This window comes from Phycodurus eques, chromosome 1, assembly GCF_024500275.1.
Source record: "Phycodurus eques isolate BA_2022a chromosome 1, UOR_Pequ_1.1, whole genome shotgun sequence".
NCBI classification, from domain to species: domain Eukaryota; kingdom Metazoa; phylum Chordata; class Actinopteri; order Syngnathiformes; family Syngnathidae; genus Phycodurus; species Phycodurus eques.
The window spans coordinates 48,672,285-48,696,613 of record NC_084525.1 but is presented as its reverse complement, the minus strand read 5'-3'; the positions used below and the strand labels follow the sequence as shown (position 1 = coordinate 48,696,613).

Sequence of the window (24,329 nt, the reverse complement as noted above, 5' to 3'; positions counted from 1 at the left end):
CCTCGGCGCCTGGAGCGGCTGGGGAAATGAGCAACACTGACTGCGGTTGAAAGCAAGTTTGAATTCATCTGTATATTCACGTCAGAAGGTGATTTCGTTTCGAGCCTACGGGGCTCGGATGAAGTTATATTTGACTTCACGCACACACTGTATATCATTCCAAAATAAGAGTGTCCACACACCGATGTGAGTGAAGTAGTGAATCAGCAATCAATGCGGTGCACCTTCTCACAGTCCTGCACCCACCCACGTCCGAGACGCTCCCTGGAAGCTAACGCCGCGCCGCGTCTTCTAACGCACGCTCCTTGTTCTACCGCAACATTCACCAGATGTACTTTTGTGAGATCATTCATACTGCACTTGTGTACTCTTGACCTTTCAATGGAGTGGATTGTTCTGGCCACTTTATCTGCATCTGTCTGAAAAGGAATCCGTGAAGCTGACCAAGTTAAAGCGATGGGATCACTTCAGAGGGAGCGCGGACGAACCGAGGTCATTAAGTGAACTAATAAGGCTGCAATGACTTCAGAATTGGGTTTTTGAAGATTAGCCGACCGAGGGAGACGAGAACAGATAACGAACGGAGAACGGTTATGACAGAAAACAATGGAGATCCTCGGGGGTGATGACATTTTCAGAGTGCTAATTTAGGATTATGGAACAAATCAAATCAATGCAACGACGGAAAATCCTCTCTCCCTCCGTATGCAACGTCACCGTTGCAGATGATCAGACTACAGGTGCTTCAAGGGAGGCGGGGCTTGCGAGAATTTTGTAATCCCACTGCTGGCCCGAATCTCTAATCTGTATCTCTAATCCGGAGCACTGGGATACACGATGTGTGCGTGTGTCTGCATGTGCATTCACGAATGTGTCGGTTTGAGCGAAGCACAAAGGTCAAAGCAGATATGTGCTCATCCGAGTTAGACTTGGATGATGAATGTTTGCGTGCGCATGCGCGTCCATATGTGCGCCGCGGTAATTCAGAGCAGGCAGAGAGGAATTGAGCGTTGGATTGAAAAAGGCCGAGAAGATCACGTAAGGGAAACGAGATTCCCAGAAGAGTTTCCAGGATGGCGAAAAATGAGACTTGATGCGAATGAAGTTGGATCAAAAATGTTTTTTCTGTTTTTTTCAAGGCGTTCTATCCAACCCTGCCCTCATATTCGCTCATACTGATTGATAATTTTGATTCACTAGTCGAGGCACATCCAATCCATTTCGTCAAGGGGGGGGGGGCACAAGTCTATAAATTTGTGTCCATGGCGCATTGGAGGAGGACGAGTCTATGCATATCTTTAGAGACATAAATGCGATTAATGTAAACGAGTAGCATGTTATCTTAAAGGACATTCTGTCTGGATGGAGATCATTATATCTATCAACATCAAATATTTAACACATCGCCCCAGACTTTGGAACAAATTTAATCACTAGCAGGAGCTATTGAACATGGTATCAATGCGAGCCAGTGTCAGTGAAACCTAAAATGACTCTTATTATAGTTACTTTACTTTATAGTGAGCACAGTTTATTTTGTGGGTCTGATTTTCATGTTGCTAAAGGTGTAGCTTCTAAAAATAGATGGTTTACATGTGAAACCATATGGTGTATTTTATTCAGGGCTTACAGTGGCTCCTTCCTTTGGGTATGCTTATATCTCTTGTGAGGTCACAGGAGTAGGTACGATGTAAAGATGCTGTAGAAACACTTTTGCGTGCAGAATACCGACTCTGAACAAACCTTGAAGTGGAGGCCGAGTAGGAGGCGAAAAGGGAGGAAGGGAGATGAGAAGAGAGTGGTGAGAAAGATGAAAGACGAGGAAAGAAAGAGGGGCTCTGCCACTTGGTGAACGTGTGGAAAATACCGCGGCAGTGCAAAAGACAAAACTGCAGAGGCAGATTTGAGACTTCGCAGCTTCCCAGCTGTGTGAGCGTGTGAACGTTTCCAAAAGTAAAAGTGTGTGTAGACATGTATACGGAATGTGTGAACATGTCTGTTTATGAAAGGCTACTATGGTTAAAAAAAAAAACAACAACAAAAAAACAACAACTTAAAAAAAAAAGTTTTCACGCATGACGCCACAAAAGAACATTTTGGAGATGAAAGGAAAGCCACACTGCAATGTGCTTAAAATACTGTCGGCTGCGTTGTGCAATATTGGAACAAACAAGAATAATGAAGATGATTTTTTTTGTTCTTTTTCTTTTCTGATATGAGTGATAAGAAATGTCAAGCTGGCATATCTCATTATAAGACATTTAGTCTGCATGAGGACTTCCTGGGAAACACACAAACACAAAGGAAACACGTCTCGCTGTTGTGTAAAATGTCTGTGGCTATGCTGAGTTTCATAACTGCTCTGAAATGATGACGTCAAGCTGAAAAATGAACAAATGCAACTTAAGTCAGTATTGGCGAGAGGATTGATTCCATTTAATATGTTTAGCCATTCATCCCAGGTGTTCCTAAACCTTTTCAGTTTAAGACCGAGTGGTGGGAATTCAGGGTCAGCAAAGTCTTATCTGCTGGCCTCCAACTATTCGAAGACCCACATATACAGTTTCAAGTTGAATACTTGTTTGGCAAAACGGCGTCATAACCAGACAGATGGATCGTTTTGCCACTTCCGCTCTCCTTTTCTCGCCTCGCACAAACATTCACATTTTAGCAGCGGGCGAAGGCGTTATGGTGGCAATTGCGCAGCAAAAGACAGAAGAGCATCAGGCGGTTACAACAAGCGTGCCAAACCAACGGATGTTGTACGACGCAAATGGAAATGACAACAGTGAAATGCGGCGGTCATCGCGGGAAACTTTACGACCGCTGCTCCTGCCGGGGCTTGCCTTGTTGTGTGCCGTGTTAGAAAACGAAATAAATACATTTGGGAGCTCCTCGGACACAGTTCCAACAGGCCTGCGCGCTCAGTGGAGTAATTGAGTCCTCCGCCGATTTCTCTTTTTCTCATGCGTAAATCGGTGCGCAATGCAATCGTTGCGCAAGTCTTTGTCGATCGATACTCGAGAACTCTCGTTCGCATTCGCACGGGTCGTGAAGAAAAGCGTGGGACACAACGACAGAGTTTGGGATTCGTCATTAGAAATGTTATGAGATTCGCAACCCCTTGTAAGCATCGCAGCGGGTTTAATTAAGAAACAATAACACAATCAATATGTGAGACGCAGGTGAACGCGCACAAGATATTTTGCCATTAATATCACTTTGGCCTGCGAAACATTCAAGAGGAATTGGTCCACTGATGACTCCCAAGCTCATTGCCCCAGTTGACAAGCGCGTGTTGGATATCGAGTCGAGTGCGCGGCGGCGGCGGCGGCCGCCGCCTCAGGTCGCTGGGCAGGCTTTATTACAACGTTGCGACGGGAAAGTGGCGCTGGAGCAAGACTTGCAAGGGATAGAGAGAATACCCGGGAGAAATGAAGAGACAGGCAAAGGGATCATCTGAAAATAAACTATATTGGGTACCACACATTATGAGGTACGCGTCAACATATAATAGCTAGCTTGTGTGTGTGTGTGTGTGTGTGTGTGTGTGCGTGCGTGTTGGGCAGTCAATTCAATTGCTTTTATTTCTTTCTGTTTTCACTGGGGTGCTTCTCCAGCTTGCACTAATTCCCTTACTGCTCATAGCGCCACTCTCATTTCAGCTCTTTATGATGTGTGCGTGTTTCGTGTAGTGCTGATCTTCGCCCCCCCCCCCCCCCCCGCAAAGAAATACAGCGTGTCTATACACACACACATGAACTTAATCAAGAAATGCCGTGTTCATCACACATCACAGAGAAGAAACGGTAAAATAATATATACACGCAGCCTGTGAATCTATTGACAAATAGCGGATGCGTATGTTACTCCCTTTCTCCAGCTGTTGTCTTTCATCAGGTTTTAGTCCCCTCATTAAGAGAGTCAGCCGGTGCAGGACTTGCACAGTAAGTGCATCCTCGGGGGCGAGAGTAAACAACAACAACAAAAAATGTATTGCTCAACATGCTTTCCCGGCCTTTCTGTAGAATCGTGCAATATGGAGGAGTCTGTGTGCTCATTTCGACAAACCGAAGAGTAAATCCAAGAGCGGAGACAAAAACTTCGAAAGATTCGGCTCATTTGGAGGAAAACCGATAGATGGGAGAAAAAGATACTTGAATACAACGGTTCAAAAAAATGTAAGGGTGATCATGTTTGAAAGACACTGCAAAAACAACTCGAGTTGTATTAAAATTGTATGAATTGGATAAATGATTAAAATGGATGAATTTAATTTGTTTCGATAAAACCAGGCAAATGTGGAGCTTGATAGATTATCTGTCAGTTATTTCCAAATGTTGGCGGTGAGGTGGAGACGATATGGTTCCAATTGAATATTCGTGGCATTCGCATAGTCAGCCATGGGTTGTAATTGAATTAAAAAGTGGATTTCATATTTCATGATCATCAAGGTTAAACCAGATGTTAATTAATGTCCCGATAGAATTTCAAAAAGTACATGTTCATTGCTTTAAAAAGTGCATTACTTTAAAAAAGAAAAAGAAAACAAATGAAATTTAGTAGCAATGGATTTATCAAGTTTACATACGATACATGCATAATAATACTTTGGTCCTTAGCACTGCGCACTAAGGGCTATTTTGTACACATTGTGAATACATTATGAAAGTATATTAATGTGTAACGTTGTGCAGATGGCATTTTTATGATGTCAAGATCCTCATAATGAATCCAAAGCAATTGTGCGTGGAAAAAAAAGATCAAGAAAATGAGAGCATACGTGTATGTAGTGCTGCTACTCAGCAGTAAAATTACAACCAATTATCAATCATTATTCACTATTTTAAGGTTGTGTGCAGATAAATTACAATGACATGTTCTTTTTCGAGCCAAGCCTTTTGCATTTTATATTTCACATGACGATACAGTTTGTACATCCGCTCCCATCAATGGCAAATGCCATAATGTCACGTTGTCATATTCTTGAAATGTATTCATTCATTGTTTCTGTTTCGTCTATAGACAACAGAGACAATGTACATGTATTTCTAATAATAACTCTCAAATATCTCCTTTAATAAAGGAGCAGTTATTACTTTTAGCTCTCTGTTGCAGTTGTATGTTCTTCGCGGATGATTCAAAAACATATTTCACCCTTCTCCCCCTGAGTGCAGCTGAGGAAAACTGAACCTATATATGCAAAGCTTGTGATGCAGAAACAAGGCGGTCGCCACACATGTTGCCCATGAAAAATATAAACCCACCGAATGAAACTCCTCCTGTCTACACGCGCACATCTCGCAAAGAATGAGAGCTTGAGCTCTCAGTTAAAAATTTAGTTGATGTGCTGAAATGAAGAAATGTGGAAAGCGGTGCGTTCGTGCCATTTAGGTGCACGGACGCACAAAGGCTCCGCAGTATACAGTGGAATATCCTTCACTGTCAAGACATTCGCCCCCGAGAATTCCCCTCGAATGGTCTGAGAACAGAACGCGTACACATCGACGCACACCTAAAGCTTAAAACCGAAACACAAAACACCGGCGGCTGTGTTTACATGGGCAGCAGTGTTCCACAAAATGCTCCACCGAGCCAAGACTTCATTTAAATGGAATACAGACTAACACCAGGTGTTATTGTTCTGTTCAATATTGTATTATTTACATGTAAGATCTTATTAAATGCTCGAAAAAGGGTTTCAATGGACTAAAAGTCTTTGTTGTAACAAAGCTAAGGGACTTTATTTCTAGAAGAGACCCCAGCTGCACTCATGCGTTACATGGTTTGACTGAGGCAGTTCTTTTCAAATCTTGATGCAGAAACCACATTAAAGGGCGTAACATGCACTTTTACTTGTACATTGGCAGTCGGCACCCACTCAGTGATGCCGCTCAAGTCTTAAGAAGGAAATTAGGACATTTGGTCTCGTGGGAAAGATAAAGTGAGAGCATGGGAAGGTTAACTGAAGACAAAAAAAAAAAAAAGATCATCTCGAAAGCGAAAGACGCGGTAAGGAAGATGAGAACAAGGGAATAAGGAATGCACTGCACTCAAACACACAGGTCACAGGAATTACTACTGTACATTGTATTCACCTTAATCTCTGTTTTGCTTCAAAAAACATCTCCTCATTGTTATCCATTTGAATGCAAATATGTTTGTGTGTAAATAAACATGTTTTTCAGTGAACCCACTTCCAGCATTGTGCTGTTTTCTACTGAACGAACTGGTGAGCGAGCGCCTCATGGAAATACGAGAGATGTTCAACAGTCTAATCCGAGCGTATGCTTGGAGTGTATTACTCCTTAAGACCGATTTACACAATAGGCATATGCAGCAAATAGACATGGCCATCACCCTTATGCGGGCTTACATGTTACGGAGGCGCACGGTGTGTGTCACCATGATGGAATTACCCTGCAGGCCCCGAGCTGGGCTCCTGAGTAGTACGCCGTTGAGTAGTGTACGATGAAATATTCACTGAGAATGTCGTGCAATAGTCCCTGACTTCAAATGTCTCCATCTGCATTGTATTACAAATAACCTCTGACTTGAACATGTTATCACCATCACAGGTAGAGGATAACTAGCTCAAAGCAGAAACAATTGTCATGGAATAACAGCCGAGAGGTCTTAATTCTTCTAAATTCTTGAATATTTGAAAGGCGCCTGCACATATCGGCAAGAATTCGAATTTGTTTAAAGATGAGGTGTCATATTTCTGAGATGAAACGAACTGGAGGTGTGGAATGACGCTATTAAAATAGAGCCTGCCCCCCTTATAAATGAGTCATAGGGAAGAGAAATGCCAATGAGTCCTCATTGATGTGTGCTCTCATTTACCTTTGGGAGCGCAACTTGATTGAACGCTATTTTAAAGGCGTACATTTCTTAGGAGTCTTTGTCGTCTTGATCACAATTATTGTGATTTTAAAATGAATAGACACTCATTTAATATCACATTAATAATGTTTATTATTGTGGTCATAATTCTGGAGTGGTGCATGATAGCACTGCATCAAATTTAGCGATGCTTCTAATATTTTGACGACAGAATTTAGAGATCAGCTACCCCCCCAACCACCGACCGGTACCGGCCCATGGCCCAATGGCCCATTTGCTACCGGGCCACACTGAGAATCAACCCCCCCCCCCCACCAAAAAATGTATTGCTCATCACAGATCGAAAGAAACGTTATTCCAAAAATCAGTTGCCTGTGACTCAGTATACATGCTGATCATCTCAGTCAAGTGTAAAAGTGGAAACAAGCTTGGAAAAATTACAAAAGTCTTTGGAGAGCCTCGCGGTTAAAGGGGAAAAGGTGAAATGAAAAGATGAAAAGCTGTATTTCGTTGGCAATATCAGCAGTCCTATTAAATAAACGGGTTTATCGCCACAAGTGATTTTCACGCAGCAAGTCCGCCCTGCGATAGGCTCGCAAATTCGCAAAACTGCCACAGAAGCACCGAACATCTTGCTTCCTTTTCAACATTCTCCTTGTAGCACCGCTGACATGAATTTATTCGCCGTTTGGTCGGGCTCGCACCGTAGCTTAAAGCAGGAAGCACAATTAATGTTCGTTTTTACAAGACACCAAATCCTGTTGAAAAGCATTTCAGGTGCAGGCGTGATGGAGCCAACAGAGAGGTTTATACTGAGAGCAGAAAATGAAATAGGGTAAAGAGCGATGAGGAATGAGTTGCGGCGTCAGACGATGAGATAAGCGATAAGATTGAGATGACGATGACAAGGAAGAAGAAGAATGAGACGCAGCCAAAGCGGTGTGGATGACAGACGTAAAGGGCATGAAGGAATCAACGGCATAACCGTTCCTTGGGAAATCGATCAGCCCAAGCCAGAAGAAGACTTAGTTTTGGGAAAAAGTCAGCATGATGGAGGACCAACAGAAGCAAAGCTCCTTCTTTGGTGATGGAGAGAAGAGAAAGAAAAGCAGTGAGGCGTGGATAGGAGTCATAAGGATGAAGACTTTCAACAGAGAGGTCTAGCTGAGTGGAAGACCCGTTCTATTTTGGGCAAGTGTGTGGCTATAGCCTACAGCTCACACGTTATGGCACCCAGTATACCTGTGGAGCTGGAATTCACTGCAGGGTTGCCATCTATGCGAGAGGGGAAACATTTTGCTCATTCATTCATAACGGTCTCCAATATTGAAATGGAAATTCGCCTGAACCGATTCGCCAAGGTGATGAAAGTCCCTATGCACTCATAGTGTGTCTAGTTTCACCCCTGACCCCTCCGAGGAGTTGTATTATACTGTATACTTACACTATATTGTATGGACTAAAGTAATGACAGTTTGGCTAGATTTCTCATGAACATTGGATATGTAAATAAGCTTTTCTTTGATTGGATCACTGTTCTCCTTAATTTGAATATGAAAAACACTTTGGCTCTGACTGGTAGTAGGCTAGATCTCGGCGGCTATCATCACGATAGCTGGGTTTTAAGCAGGAGGTGTCCGAGAAGTCACTACAGGGATAAGCGTTCATAGCGACATCGCTTTTCGATCCTTCGATGTCGGCTCTTCCAATCATTGTGAAGCAGAAATCCTCAACCGCTGGATTGTTCTTCAACCAATAGGAAATCTGAGCTGGGTTTAAATCATCGTGAGATAAGTTAGTTTTGCCTTACCGATGATGTGTTGTCGAAATAGTAATCAGAGATATAGCCCAAACCTGCCTGGATACCGATAGCTGCAGATGCTACATAGACAGTTTGTGCTAGCGTTGTCCTTTTTTGCCGACGTTTACAAAGTCCCAAAACGGCACAGTTCTGGTTCTTAAATCCTTAGAAATGTCTGCCAAAATAAATCGAATTGATTCCTCAACTCCTCTGAGGATTCAACTTTTAGCTTTGCGTAAGACGCAGTAGCGCTGTCGTTCAGCCATTTTCCAAAGTTGAGTTAAGTGGGTGGGTACCGACCACGAACAAGTGGGCAAACACTTGAATAATAAGTCGCATGTCCATGTAGCACTGACGCCTGAAGTGGATTGGCACATTTTTCTTGCCTTTTGAACGTAATCGGCTATTGCATACAATTTGGCTTGACCCAAAGAAAAACTGCCATAACTATTTTTATTACTATTATCCTTTCGATAAAAAGCCTTAAAGTGTCTGCTGGAACGTCAGGTGTGTTTACTTGCCTTTTCTCCAAAACAGGCCCAGTGTGGTTAATGTAACGCTCATTAGAAGAGATGCACAGGGGTGGCGCACCAAAATCTTTTATTTATTTCTGCCTATTCCCTTTTCTTTTGAGCCAGAAAGAAAGTAATTGAATTGAAATTAATTTAAATACCAAGAGTGGAAATCGCCTTGACTCTGCGACTCGAGACTCGACTGGTTTTGACTCGTTTACTTCCTGAGTGAAACAGAATATGTACTGGTCAGTGCAGCTGGACCCTTATCGGCACTAGAGAGCAACATATTAAATTAGCATCGCGGCTAATTGGCTAATGGCAAGTGTGGTGAACATCTCACCTCAGGCAGTGACGCACATGAACTGGCGGCACCTGTGACACATCCATCTATTTATAGGCACCTCGTGAGCAGGAGGCGCTGTTGAGCCATCAAATAAACCCATTTGTACGAATGGAATCATTCATGTTACCACAGCAAGGCCGTCACATGGAGACATTCTTCATTAGAACAAAAACAACCTTAATAGCCCCCCAACTTCAACGCCCATGGACGTGCATGCAATCAGCTTCAGCTGAAACGATGAAGGAAATGTTCGTGGGAGGTGATACTGTGAAAACTCGACTTGTACTTTAAAAACAAAAACAAAACAAAAAATTCAATTGAATTTCTCAAATTTGATGATAACTTGCTCAGCTGTCAGAGTCTTTGAAGTACTGCTTGAAAACACTGTGAAAAGGATATATCCAGGCAAGGCTTACACAGAAACAAAAACACAGCGAATATGCTCTATAAATACAGTGTGGAGGTAATGTTCATCGTGTAAAGTGGGCGGATTAACTGGAACCAGGTCAGAGCAAAAGCAGAGCATGCTCCAGCTTTTCTCCCGTTTCGCTGCCTTTCTCAGCATCTTGTTTTATCACTTCGGCCTTCGCTCTTGTCCACCCCGCAAAGTATTCGACAGAGCCGATTATCCGTCACCAGACATTCAGTTAATCAACAAGTCCAAATTATTATTTTTTTTGATTGTGTTTTTTTTAATGAGAACAAAAAATAGCTTAAAACATTTTTTTTTTTTTTTAGCAATTTTTCCCCCAAAACACCGAATTTTCTGTCTTGGATGCATGTTTAAACCATGCCGTGTTTGGGGGTTGAACAACTTTGGATTTTTTTTTTGTAGTCGACGGTAAGGTGATGGGAGTTGAGTCGATGTCGATTAATCGAGCGCAAATCAATTTGTATTGCTTTGCACTTTCGCCTCCCGATGTTTTGGGGATTTGCTCACTCACTTTCCCTGCCGTCCTCGGCTGCACTCCCCCCATCACCCCCCTCCGCCCCTCCGACGTGTTCATCCAATCACAATCAGAACACTTCATGACCTTGCGGACAGTCGGAACGTGTAAAACTCTAACACCTCTTCATGGAACCCAACTACAATGTCTGCAATGTAAAAAAATAAATACAAACGGAGGAGGAGAGAATGCTATGCAAAAAATGTTATTGTAGCAAATCTGCTGTTGTGTTTCGTGGATTGTTGTTCGAGTTTTCTAAGATCCGAGTGCCTGTGAGACCCTGAGGTAGTCCGATTGTGATTTACGATTGGATGGGTGAGGCCGCTGGAAAGAGGAAGATGAAGGCTCGAGCGTTTAACGTTAATTTGAACAATAAAGAGGTTATTCATCGTACACCGCTTGTCTTTGTTTTGTCGTCTAAGCAGACACTTCAGTATTTATTCTGTCTTCGCTGTTACAGGAGTGCGTTTGGTGAATTCGCTGAAGGCTGACATAATGATTTAGTCAGCTCGCCTTTTCAGATGAGCCTTCATAGCACGTTTGCTTTGATTTGATTTGAGGATAGACTTGCATATTTGGCAAGTGACCGTGCTACCGGTCTCATTTTTAGTCAAATATTTCCACACGTTTGAGGCACCGCTGCTACTTAACGCCGCCGATCGCCCGCCTGTTGGTTTCAGCGAGGTTGATAATCTCGCAAAACGTGATTGGCAATTAATCGGCTGCAAGCTATAATCGTCATTGCGCGTTAACTAGTCGGTTCAACCCCGATGCTGTGTCGCTCAGAGAGAACGCGCGTGATCTTCTGGACTCTATTGAGTGAACGAGCATCATCCATTCTCATCAATACCATTCACTATATCCTTGTCTCTCGTAGATGAGTCGATGCATTCATCCGTTAACGAGGAGCCCCTCTGCAGCACAGCGAGGAGATTGGGTTGCAAAGCAAAAAAAAGCCAAAGGCCAAATTGGCCGATTGGTTTCGAGGTGGACAAGGGAGCAAGTTTAATTCCTGGAGTTAGCCGGAGTGAAAAATGCGCCGTGGTGAAGAGAGCCGCCTTTGTTGTGAAGCACTACTGTATTAAACTCATCCATCCTGAGAGCGATGAGAATCAGAGCATCTACAGAGCAGTCATCATTCACCTGTAGCATCGCTCGCTTTGCATAATATAAGCATAAAAGGTCTTTTACGACTAGCGCAGCCAATACATACAGATGACGCCGGACCTGTTTTCATTCCTTTTCTCCTCTTGTCTCGTTTAGATCATTTCAACTGATCCGTTTTCAGCCCGGAACCTTCCTGTTTCCTATTTGCCTCGAGAAATAGCATCACCCGAGAGAACCCTATGCTCCCCCGTTCTTGACCTCGTCCATGCATTCAAGCGGATAAAGTAGGGCCGCTTGACACTCACCGTTACCTGACTAAACCATTTTTTTTTTTAAAAAGCAATGAAATCAACCGTGCTCATAGGATTCGTTACCTGTGCATTTAATTAAAACACACACACACACACATGTACAGGTGTCCATATTTGTCAAAGCAGGGGAACAGATTCCTGAAGGTTTCTTGGCATCCTCCGTCACGATGGGATGGTGAGCCGCAGTTGAGGGACTGATAAGCCAGTGCCATGTTGGATCCATCATTACAACAGCTTGGGGTGTTACGTAAGCGCTCATAGCTTGGGCTGAGCACAATAATAACGACAAAGGGCCAAGCAAGCAAGTATACAGGTCATGATAAATACGTTGAAATTACATCTGGACGAGGAGGAACCCCAAAAACGCATCACGGGGAAATTGGACCCAATGGAGTCGGGTTGCCGCCATTTAAGGAACAGAACCGGCACTGTTTTACTCTCACCATATTCTCTTTCTACCTTTCCGATGTCTTTCTTTCCTAGGCCGGCACGTTCTGGACATTTACGCAACAAATAAGGTGGAAGTGAAAGGAAACAGTGACAGAAAGAAAGCGAGGCAAAGGCCTGCAGCAAAAAAGGACTCAAAGTAAAAAGGTAAAGAGCAGATGGAGAAATGATAGATGGTGACTATTTTTAAAAGCACAGAGAAATAACGGTATATCAGTGATGTACTCCTTTTCTCTTTATTGCATTTTTTTTTACATTTCTATCCGATCCATATTCTACACTGTACAGTACTTCTAATCTCTCCTCTTGCCCCCCTGTACCACTACAGGGCTGCGAGGACAGTATAATTCATAACTAATTCATAGCTTCTCGCCACATATTGTACGTATTTACAAGGGCTTGAATACCGGTTAATTCCGTATCTCACCAAGACGCGCAGCATAACACATCTTTTGTGTGAACGATTAAGCTGCCCGCCACTTTGGTGGAAGACGGAAGGTTTTTTTTTTTTTTTTTTTTTTTTTTTTTTTTTTTTTTTTCCCCTCCCTTTTTCACAATTTGGCTTTCCAACTACAGCATTGAGTGAACATTCGAATTGCTGCGTATGAATGCATTTATTGTGAATTAGATATGCGGTACTCATCTAATAAATAGACATCACAAAGATAAGGCTCTCCTGTGCCTGGAAAAAAAAAAAAAAAAAAAAAACCCACACAAATAAATGAAGCCATCCGAGTGTACCGAAAAAGTTATTTTGCTTCTTTCACTAGTTTGCAATCTCTCTGTTAGCGGCAAAAAGGTTTGCATAAAAAGACGTGTACGGTGTGTGAAATGTATAAGTATAAGAACAGGACAAACTATAGCTGTATCTACAGTTTGCATACGCAAGATTTCATGAAGAATTCATGAGTTCAGCATCTTCTTTCCCATCTTGCGGCGATGTGTTTTACGAGTACCCGGTGTATTGGTCGGCGAGGATACGCATAAACCGTCCATCCATTCTCTGTACCGCTTGTCCTCACGAGGGTTGCAGATGTGCTGGAGTGCCAAGAAAAAAACCAAATAATGTTTTTATTGTGCCATCGTGGGAGAACGAATGATAACGAATGCCGGCTGGTCACGGGTTTCACCCGCTCCGCCAATCCCTCTCGTCTGAATGCTGCGTTTTATTTGGAGTTTTGTCCTGTCTGATCGTTGTTGTTCTATAGCTGCTCCCTTTCACCCTTTAACATTTGGAACCCAATCAAATCCATACTCAGTTTGAGGCAGATCTCTCGTCTGTCTCTCTGCCTTTGCGAATGCATTCCGGGCAATATGGATCGCGTGCCATCAACAGCAGTTAGTTATTCAAACTTATTTTGCTTGCATAGTGGCGTGCTTCTGCATTTGGGGAATGAGATAAAACTCCCTACGTGGCTTTTTCAGAGACGAATAGGTGCGTGCATCCGTCGTGTCAATTGCCGTCGCCAAAAAAACAAGTACTGAGGTCTTGCAAGTCAAGCGTGGCTCCGGCTTTGAATGCAACCAACCTGATGATTAAGAATCAGTTGGCCAGTGGGCGGATATCATCTGCTAGCAACACTGATAAGCTGTGTCGCAGTCCGCAACCCTTCCCAGAAGGCATCTATGATAAATCCAGCCAGGTGTCATCATCATCCTTGTTTGTAACTTTTACTATTTGCTCGCTTGCTCGACTGTGCTCTTCTGCCGCAATCTTTTTTGTCTCCACAGCAAACGGACGCACTGCTAGCGCTCATGTTCTCTCTTCTGTGTCATGTGCGCAAAAAAAAAAAAAAAAAAAAAGAAATACCCAGCTATTTATCACCAGGTTCATGTTCTGAACCAGGTGAAATTCACGAAATAGCAATCCCATATTTCTGGGATTATTTATACACATTTGAAATCTGTTTGGACGCCCCCAGACTTCGATTAACCTTCCCCACACTCACGTTAACCTCTATCATACTGACAAACACTTTCTACTGTCTTAAACGCCTTTTAAACTCTTAAACTCCTAATGCACAGCAGTACTGTACATTTTGTTCCTTGTATTATGTGTTTTAATGACTTTTTCTTTTGAGTCTTACAGTTTTAGGATAGGAAGCGTTTATTGTACCACAAAAAAAATGACAGCATACACTAAAAATCCTGCAAAATGGTTAACACACCACAAAAAAAAAAAAAAAAAACGTAGGCTAGATTTAAATAAAAATGTCAGGATTATGAGACAAGAGACTCAGCTGGCCGCAGATGAGATGCAAGTAAGCATAAAATGAACACGACATATGGAACCTCCGGCACTAAATTAAGTTCGGGTGAAACATATGCCGTGTTTCCAGCTTATCCTGAAGCAGACACTTATCTAACATGGGTGGTATGTGTGTTAAAAAAAAAAAAAAAAAAAAGAAGATGTTTGTTTGCTCACGTTCCCCTCGCCTGTATAATTACGAGTGTCAACGGGATCGTGTTCTCAGTAGCATCTTAAAGGAAAGCATTAAACCTTTAACCACGCAAAAAGCAGAGGGCTTTTATTCGTGCTTTTGTGCCGCGTTGTACTGTAATGAGATATTGATGTCTATACAGCACCTACACACAGCCTGCTGTTGGATCTCTTATTGATGAAATCATAAATCTGCTAAAATGTTATTTATCTGCTGTGGCCAGGACCACAATATGCGGCACTGTGCGGATCCTGTGGTGAATAATTTAAGCAATAATAATGCCCATGTTTGCTATTTTTGAAGATTTATGCAGTTTCTATATTCTATTCATTTAATAAAAAAGCCCTTGAACATAAAAGATCAGATTGAAGTCAGTTTAGTGCAATACCACAAATGTTATTGGTTCCACCATGTTCCTGTTTCCCTCTTTTCCAGATGAAGGACTTCAAGAGATCAAAACAAAGGCAGCGAGGGATAATTTTGATATGAATAACAATTCAATAGCAGAAACATGAAAACAAGAGCAAGAGAGGCAGCTCCTTTTAATGAGTTTTGAAAGCGGCGTAATATGGCCAAAGCGAGAAAGCTGTGAAAATTACATATCTGCAGAAAATTCATTCAGAAGCCTTTTCTCATTCAGCAAGGTCGAGAGTTCGGCACGGCAGAATAGAAAGCAAATAAAAAGCAAGCCTCACAGCTGCATGGAGATCTGCGCCAAAATAGAGTCCTTGGCCTATGGCTTCACTTTTCTAGCAAACATAATAGACATAGATTTATTTTCCGGATAACGTTCATTTAAAAAAAAAAAAATGAAATCTGAACTCTATGGGACCAAATCATGAAAATCATGCACTTATCAGGTACAATTAGACAATCAGAAGAGAGTTGCATGAAAACAGTTCACATGAAAATGCAGGATTTTGATTAACACTCGCAGAGAGGTATGCAATTAATATGTTTGTAAAAAGAAGGTCGTTTTTATACTTTGCAGCGGTCTCGCACAGCGTCCAACTGAGAGATGCTTCCAATATTTTGTACTTCTCATGGGACAAAATAAATATAAACATAAATATAAAGACTCAATCATCCAAAAATGAAAACAAAAAACATCCATTTTCCGAGCTGCTTCTCCTCACTAGGAAACAAACAAACAAACAAACAAACAAACAAACAAACAAACAAAAAAACATCAACAACACGAGACTGCGGATCCAAATGATAACCTGGGCTGCATCCGAAAAACAACAAAGGACGGCATAATCATAATCAAACTGCTTTTCGTTTTATACACTGTACACGACATAACTCAAAAGCCTTCTGCGTGCACAGCCCTCCTTTTTTTTTTTTTTTTTTTTTTTTTTTTAAACCATTAAAAAGTACCCACAACAAAAAGGGCAAAACACACACCTGGCTTGAAAGCCTTTTGTCCTTAAGGCATTTCTCTCCACTCTAAATGAGGTCTGTGGAGATGATTTCAAACGTACAATCCTGCAGGGGCAGCGACTAGATGGAAGAGATTCATAGGTAAACTGAGCATCCACACTCGCTCACTTTTTTTTTTTTTTTGTCAGATTCTCTCACATTTCAATCAGCTCTTTTTGGATGTGTAATGTTATAAATGGACGAAATGCAACTATGGACACGTCAGGATTATTTCAATGTTGCTGCAGGCACTTCATGCACAGATCATACTTTATAGAGCACATAACAGCACCCGCCCCCCATCCCTCTCTTTCGCTCTCGTTCAGCTATCTGAGCTGGCTGCTTGCACTTATTTCAAATGTGCACTTAAAACCTCGGAGCATCTGCCTTGATTCGACAATAAGCCTTCGGTCAACACATCCCGGGATGGCGCAAGTAAAGCGAACGCAACCATAAAGGACTGTTTTACTTTACATCCAACGATACAGTAATGGCATCTTTTGCATGATGTAAAATTACATGCAAATCAACAAGTTCCTTTATAACGCAGAAGAGTAACGGAACTATGGCACGATCATCATCATCATATTGACAAAACATTTCTTCAATGTTTTCGCTCGCTGCCAGCTGGAGCGCGAAAGTGTCCGTAAGACGCACATCATGCACCAGTGAGTTCTTACCTTAAGTTGCGGTGGCACTGGAGAAGTGTGGGTTGCGCGCCTTTGCAGCCAAACTATCCAAAATGGAAACGCTGAAACCTGTCTGGACTCCCAGGGAGGCGATGAACAGAAAACGCCAGCCGTCTGGAGTGCAAACGTGCTGCCGAGAAAAGAGGAGATGCAACTGCAGCTCCTGCTCGAGAACAACCGTCTGCGAATTTAGTGGGAAGAATTACTTTGCTCCCTTCTGACTGCCAGCCCTCCTCCCTGCTCCACTCACCCACTCCACACTCACTCACTCACTCACTGGGAAAGAAATCATCTTTCATGCGAGCTCACCATTAGAAGCCGTTTGAAGCCCAACATGCCCAAATGTGTCCTACAATCCAAAACTCAATGTAGCCACATCGGAGGAGTTAGGATTAAACTGTGGGATTTAGCCTCCATCATTTCATCCCATGCGCCGATGGACAATAACATCAGTGATTGGCGAACGAGCACCACTGTTAGGTGGGTAGAGATGGAGGGGGGGTGGGGGCGGTGGGGGGGCGGAGATTAAAAATCCATGGGAGTGTAAAGCATCACGCGGTGTCAAGAGGGGTCACTGGGGTCACTGGGGTGAGCTGTTTGGCACGTGAACGTGCGGCGTATGCGTACGCGTAAACGGAGCCAAGTCAGTGTGCGTGCTAACAGATGGCTACTGCACTGACGCACCGGCTAACTCCTGGGTTCAAGCGCATGCTTTCTTGGTTTCCGCGCGAGCCCGAGAGGCAGTAGTTATGTTTTATTATATATAGCAGTGCATATATAGACAAACAATAAACCTAAAATGCATCTTTTTGGTATATTGCTGGAAGTCAGAGTGTAACTCACAGTAAGACAGATTCCATTCGACTGTATCAGTACATTTATGTTTCACACGTTTTCAAAATGCAAAAATAGCTTGACTATGACAATGACCTCTCCTGGATCAGGGATATGAATACTTTACGAAATGTAAAACAAATTCAAAATAAATGTCATTAGTTTCTCCGATCTAACTTCTTAAAGTCACTCGCTTGTGTCTTTTAGCGGCCAGACGATGTCACACAAATGGGGCTCAACTGTACCCGTACAGTCACCTCGGGGTCCTGTAGTTAATGTAGATTCACCAATGAGGGACAACAATGCACTCATTTCGTACCTTATCTGATAAAAGTGGACTTGCGTTGACTAGATTGTCTCTAAAACCTGTCCACACACCACGTGTCACCAAAGAGCACCAGCAGGACTCGTAAAAAGGCAGACAAGAGGTGTGAGAGAGCCATTATGTTTTGTAGTGAATGGCTGTATTCTTAATGAGACGCACCTCCGTGGGTACTGTGCAACGCGGCTGAAAAACACACTTATCATTAAACCCCCCCGTGCACTGCTGGAAGAGGAAAACAAGACGGAAAGAATACGGTCAACTAAATTGTGCCATTAAACGGAAAGCAAAAGCGCAGCTGCGTGGCCAAAAAAGTCAACTGCGTCACTGGGTTTTGAGGACGTGCCAAATGTGTCACTCGGAGCTGGCGCAGGCAAGGCTTCAAGGCCAACAGACAGAAAGAAAGAACGCTCTCCTCGCAGAGTTACACCAAGGTTACACCAAATAGAGCCGTTAGTGTTATAGTAACGCTCGCTTACGATTGACTCGGGATTGCTCTAGTCTTTGTTCTCTGTCACTAGTCATCGCAAAGGTCAGAAACCGCAAACCGCCTCTTTAAATGTGCTTAAATCGGCGTAATTGTTTCCTATTGTTGTGCATATATGCTGCAGTCGTTATGCACATGGATTCACATGCATATTTTATCCCCGCGGGTCTTAATTTAGAATAAAATCCCACACAGCCTGTAATCTACCCATACGGCGTGGATTTTATTTTGGCATAAAGTAACACGATTAGGGCGTACGCACGCACACACACACACACACACACACACACACACATGGTGTTTTTACTGGACAGGCTCCCGCTTCCGTTCGACGGAAGCTCTCCTTCGTATTTCGTGCTTTCACCTTGCCAGCCCTCTTCCGCCACCCGCCAGTATCGCTCATCGCTTCACTGCCCATCCGGTCTGCTTTTCCTTCTTCTTTGCTTTCACTTCTTTTGACCTTCTCAAGTCGCTCTGACTTTTTTTGTGGCCTTCATTCAGAGCCAGTGTTGACCCACATCGAGACTTTTTGGCAGCTGTCAACTTACCAGAGAAGGAAAAGGGGAAAAAAGGCTGATGATTCATTTTTTTTTTTTTTTTTTTTTTTGGAAATGGGGTAAATCAACATTGTCATTCTTAAATGACAAAGATGATTATGTATAAGGCACATGTTCTGGTATCTGCAAAGTCGTTCAGGATGCAAATACAATTTAAACCTGTCACAAACTGTGTGTGCACCTGCTCCCACCATGAGAGATGAATAATATGGTGATATAGAATGGTTTGTCGCACATAATTAATGTAGCATAGGAGAGTTGGCCTTAATTGGAACGGCTATATTTGAGTTGCAATGTAGGACGGGCAAGTCCTCCTTTGACTTCAACACTGGTTTGGGACAACTTTTAAAATAAAAGGCAGTCGTTGAAATAAAAAAATAATAATAAAAAAAATCACAATAACAGGAGGAAACGACCGTGACTGCAGAAGCTTGTTTATTTATTTATTTTAAATCATACAATACCTGTATATATTTGTAATCAGACCTAGGCCATGCTTCTGTTTTTCTTCCACATTGTGGTTCTCATTAGTTGAAGTTTGTAACTAGCCGGTTTGTTGGAAGATGGTCAGCGAGACATAGCGCTTTTAGCGCGCTCGCCAATTACCTACAGAATACAAATGAGGAGAAGAAGGCATTCAGTGCCGACAGCTTCTATTTTGATCCTGCCTGATGAATGCTTTTCTCTTCAGCTGTCGACAGTCACAACTTTCCGAGACAAAGTTCCCAATTACGGTGCAGCCATAACCTTTTTTTTAAATTTTTTATTATTATTTTTTTTTTTTATTGTTCTCTTTGCAGTGCTTTTCCCCTCACGTAAAGGTGAGTCATCTCGCATCACTCACAGAACCACGCGCAGATGGGTGGAGGACTTTAAATACTTGGGGTCAACTGTCCAGAGAAATGGTGAGTGTGGTCAGGAAGTGAAGAAACGGGTCCAAGCAGGTTGGAACGGGTGGAGGAAGGTGTCAGGTGTGTGATGTGACAGAAGAGTCTCTGCTAGGATGAAAGGCAAAGTTTATAAAACAGTGGCGAGGCCAGCCATGATGGACGGATGAGAGACGGTGGCACTGAAGAGACGACAGGAAGCAGAGCTGCAGGTGGCAGAAATGAAGATGTTGAGGTTCGCTCTCGGAGTGACCAGGTTGGATCAAATTAGAAATGAGCGCATCAGCTGGACAGCCGAGGTTCGATGTTTTGGACACGTCCAGAGGAGAAATAGTGAGTATATTGGTAGAAGGACGGTGAGGATGGAGCTGCCAGGCAAGAGAGCGAGAGGAAGACCAAAGAGAAGGTTGATGGATGTCGTTGGGGAAGACGTGAGGGCAGTCGGTGTTCGAGAGGAGGATGCAGGAGGAGGGGGAGGCTTACATGGAAAAGGATGACGCGCTGTGGCGACCCCTACAGGGACAAGCCCAAAGGAAAAGAAGAAGAAGAAGAACCTCTTTCAAAGTTTCATCTACTTGTAGCAGCAACCTTGGATGACAAATTAAAGTGTTTTTCATTCCCATTTTGCAGAGAGTATGAATTCAGCCTTTTCCACAAACAATTCAAAAAGTGATGAGGGTTAAAGCGATTTGAATCAATGAAAGCAAAGCCAAGTAAAACCGCTATAAAATGCCATACAAATAAAATGCATTGTAATTTATTTTGGGATCACTAAAGTTAATATCTAACCTTCACAAAGAAAAGATGATAATAAAGATGTGCTCAAGTCAATGGAGGAAGGAAAAACAAACTTCAACAATAGCTGGCGACGGTAAGCCCTCTTCCCGAACCCGGCTGATTATTTTGGAGGCCGTGTGGGGACCTTGAGGGTCGGTGTCAAGGAAGTGAATAGTGCACACAGCCCAAAAGTGAAGCCGAATAATAATACAAAAAACTTTGTGACACGGATAGTTAAAATTGAGAGGTGGGCAGGAATGTGGGAGGAATGGTGTGATGGTCTCCAGATTCCTGAGGTTTTTAATAAGACTCTCCTCAAGGACTCCAGCAACGATTTGGGTCGAACTATTTCTTCCTTATGACAAGTACCCCCCCCCCCCCCACCCCCCAATTTTTAAAAAAATAAAAAAAATAAATCAAAAATATACCCATCAGGCATCATGTTTAATTCCAAGCCAGCTGTGACAGGTGGCCATGCTTATCTTCCAACTGTCCTCCTGAGCCTTGGCATCATGTTGCATGTCATGCTTTTCGATTAGTGACTCGCGCGAACATTTTTGTTTTGTTTTGTTTCGTTTTCTCTTTGGATCATTATTGTTTGAGGCCGCAGCCGTCGCAAGAGAATTAAACCAACTTGGTGGACTCAAAATGACTCTCACACAAGAGATTTTCACATTGCCCTTTTCTGCCATCTAGTGCTTCAGGTTGGTTATTTACCAAATTAGAATTAGAATTAGAAAGATCAGAAACAGTAACGATAACAAAAGGACGTGTTCAGTCAGAATGAAACATGGGTGTCAAACAAATTTTTGTTGCGGGCCACATCGTAGTTATGGTTTCCCTCGGGGGGCCATTATGACGGTGAACCCATGTAGCCTATGATCGCCTCATATTACACATGCACAACAAATTAATGGATAACTAGCTCTAAAAAATGATACCAAGAAACATGGTTTGCTTTTGCGGGGCACATATAAAATAATGTGGTGGGCTGGATCTGGCCCCCGGGCCTTGAGTTTGACATGAGTGAGGACAAAAGGTCAACACACTTTATACACTGCTAAAATGGCAAAATATGAGAGGATTATGAATCACTTTTCAACTTTTGATGTGCACGGTTCATGCCATACATACCTTTGCAGATTTCGGCCCAAAACATCAATTTTAGAGGGACGTCCAGTTCTAAAATTGTGTCACTGTTGTCGTCACATAAAGCTAGTATTTTAATAAGGGTGTGTAGACTTTCTTTTATCCATTGTACAGCATAAAAGTGTTTTTGGTGACCGTCCCTTCGTAATAAAATCCATGCTGTAGGCGCAGCTGTCAATCTCACCCTAGTGACGCCTGAGAAGGCCATTAAACTCGCTGCCAACGACTTCTTTCGCCACCTGCCAAGCAAAGATGGGTGAGCAGTCCGACGCAACACAGAGACTGAATCCCGCTTTCCTAGCGACGCGCCGGCAAAACCTCACCTATATGTGCGCGTGTCGTCAGCGGTAAGCTGACCGTGTTCAAGGAGATGTTGGCGGGATGCTGCGCGGGAATGTGCCAGGTCGTCGTCACCACGCCCATGGAGATGCTCAAGAGCCAGCTCCAGGATGCCGGCAGGCTCGGTGAGGTTGTTAAAAAAAAAAGGAAAAAAAAGGGAAAAAAAAGAAATAAAATGAAAAATTAAAAAATATCTATATTTTTAAAATTATTACTAAAAAAATAAACAAATCTGCGAATCACTCTGTGGGTGCCGAACTGCGAGTATGTGGGTGTCCAGTGCAGAAAAAATACATTGCACTGTTTAAAATTATTTGACCAAACAATGTTTGAAGACAGGCGGCACGGTGGAAGACTGGTTAGAGCGTCTGCCTCACTGTTCTGAGGACCGGGGGTTCAATCCCCGACCCCGCCTGTGTGGAGTTTGCATGTTCTCCCCGTGCCTGCGTGGGTTTTCTCCGGGCACTCCGGTTTCCTCCCACATCCCAAAAAACATGCATGCGAGGTTAAGTGACAACTCTAAATTGCCCGTAGGTGTGAATGTGAGTGCGAATGGTTGTTTGTTTATATGTGCCCTGCGATTGGCTGGCAACCAGTTCAGGGTGTACGCCGCCTCCTGGGATAGCTGGGATAGGCTCCAGCACGCCCGCCGCCCTAGTGAGGAGAAGCGGCTCAGAAAATGGATGGATGGATGAATGCGCAATAATTTTGAACGAGGTGTATAGTCTACATTTTGATGCAATTGTGAAAGTTCCTTTGCTTCATCCACCAGCGGCCCAGCAGAGGGTGAAGGCGAGTGTGGTAACGGGTCTAAAGATGGCGGAACCAGTGCCGTCCTGAGTCGTTCCTACAATGCTCGCCCCCCGCCTCATCTTAGGACGGTATCGGCCACGCAGATCGCCAGAGACCTGCTGAAGACCAAAGGTTGTACAGAGGACTTGGAGCCACGTTAATGCGGTGAGATTGTGTTTCATGCACAGTGGACCCCCGCTATTCGCGGGGGATAAGGACTGGGGCGGACCACGAATAGTGAAAACTTTTTTTTTTTTTTTTTTTTTATTAAACCCCCAAAATTCATGGATAAGCGCAGATAAACCACCATGAAGCGATTTTGGGGTTGGTTCCTACTTACAAAAGAAAAAAAAAACAAAGAAGTACACAAAAAAAAACAAAAAAAATTGGAAAAAAATGAAACTTTTTTTTCATCCACGGATGCCGAACCCGAGTGTATGTGGAGGTCCACTGTACTGATGTAAGTGCTCCCCTTCTTCGATAGCTAACATGCTTGTTCGTGTCCTCCTTAGGGACATTCCCTTCTCAGTTATCTACTTCCCTCTTTTTGCACACCTGCACCAGCTTGGTCAGCATTCGTCAGAAAACCCAACAGCGCGCTTTTATTGGCCAACTCGGATTGACTGCGTTTCTCTCCACCTTGTTCAGTGGTCAAAACAAGACTACAATCCCTGAAAAAGGGAACAAACGAGGAAACGTACAATGGAGTGGTGGATTGTGTCAGGTATGCTGGGAACATCTTATTCTCTCATTAATGTATTGCCACCCCGAGGTCATATGAAATATTTGCATTTCCTTTCATTGCAGAAAAATCAAGAGAAAAGAGGGTCCTGCGGCTTTCCTAAAGGGGGCCAGTTGCCGGGCGCTTGTCGTCGCGCCTCTCTTTGGCATCGCCCAGGTTGTGTACTTTGTAGGAGTTGGAGAGACGTTGCTTGGTTACACACCGTATAGCGTTTATTCTGCACAGACACACACATAGTGATGGAAAATTAGGAATTATACCACTGTAAATATTTTTCCGAGATATATTTGCTACTTTCTCGAAATTGAGAAAAGTGTAGCAAACTAAAAATGAACTCAAATTATGAGACTGTTACAGTTTCAAAAATCTAAGAAAAATAAATAAATATTCCATCATAGAATAACCTCGTTGTTTTTTATCATATTTGAGTTCATTTTGCAATTACACGTGTAAATAGAGAAAATAAACTGTTACTTCTCTTTGTAGCGTGTTTTGTTTTGGACGAGTGAAACGTTCTGATGCAAAGCGTCGGCCAACGCCGGCGTGCACGCAGAGAAATGCTCGCGCTGCAGTG

At 43.1% G+C, this 24,329-nt stretch overlaps 1 protein-coding gene and 1 pseudogene across 3 annotated transcripts in view; one reads left to right on the top strand and one right to left on the bottom strand.

Annotated features, from left to right (window-relative positions):
- The window catches only part of camkvl (CaM kinase-like vesicle-associated, like), a 30,504-nt gene extending 11,557 nt beyond the window's left edge, over positions 1–18,947 (bottom strand). For 2 of the 3 annotated variants that reach the window (XM_061697088.1, XM_061697103.1), the window contains exons 1-2: positions 17,179–17,311; positions 16,861–16,999 (exon numbers count right to left, since the gene is read on the bottom strand). The gene's annotated coding sequence lies outside the window, so the exon portion shown is untranslated. Of the gene's footprint in view, positions 1–16,860; positions 17,000–17,178; positions 17,312–18,876 lie in introns of those variants that run through there. The other variant, XM_061697096.1, reaches the window with a different exon arrangement.
- LOC133395151 (mitochondrial glutamate carrier 1-like) lies at positions 3,260–23,992 on the top strand (annotated as a pseudogene).
- The last annotated feature ends 337 nt before the right edge of the window (positions 23,993–24,329 follow it).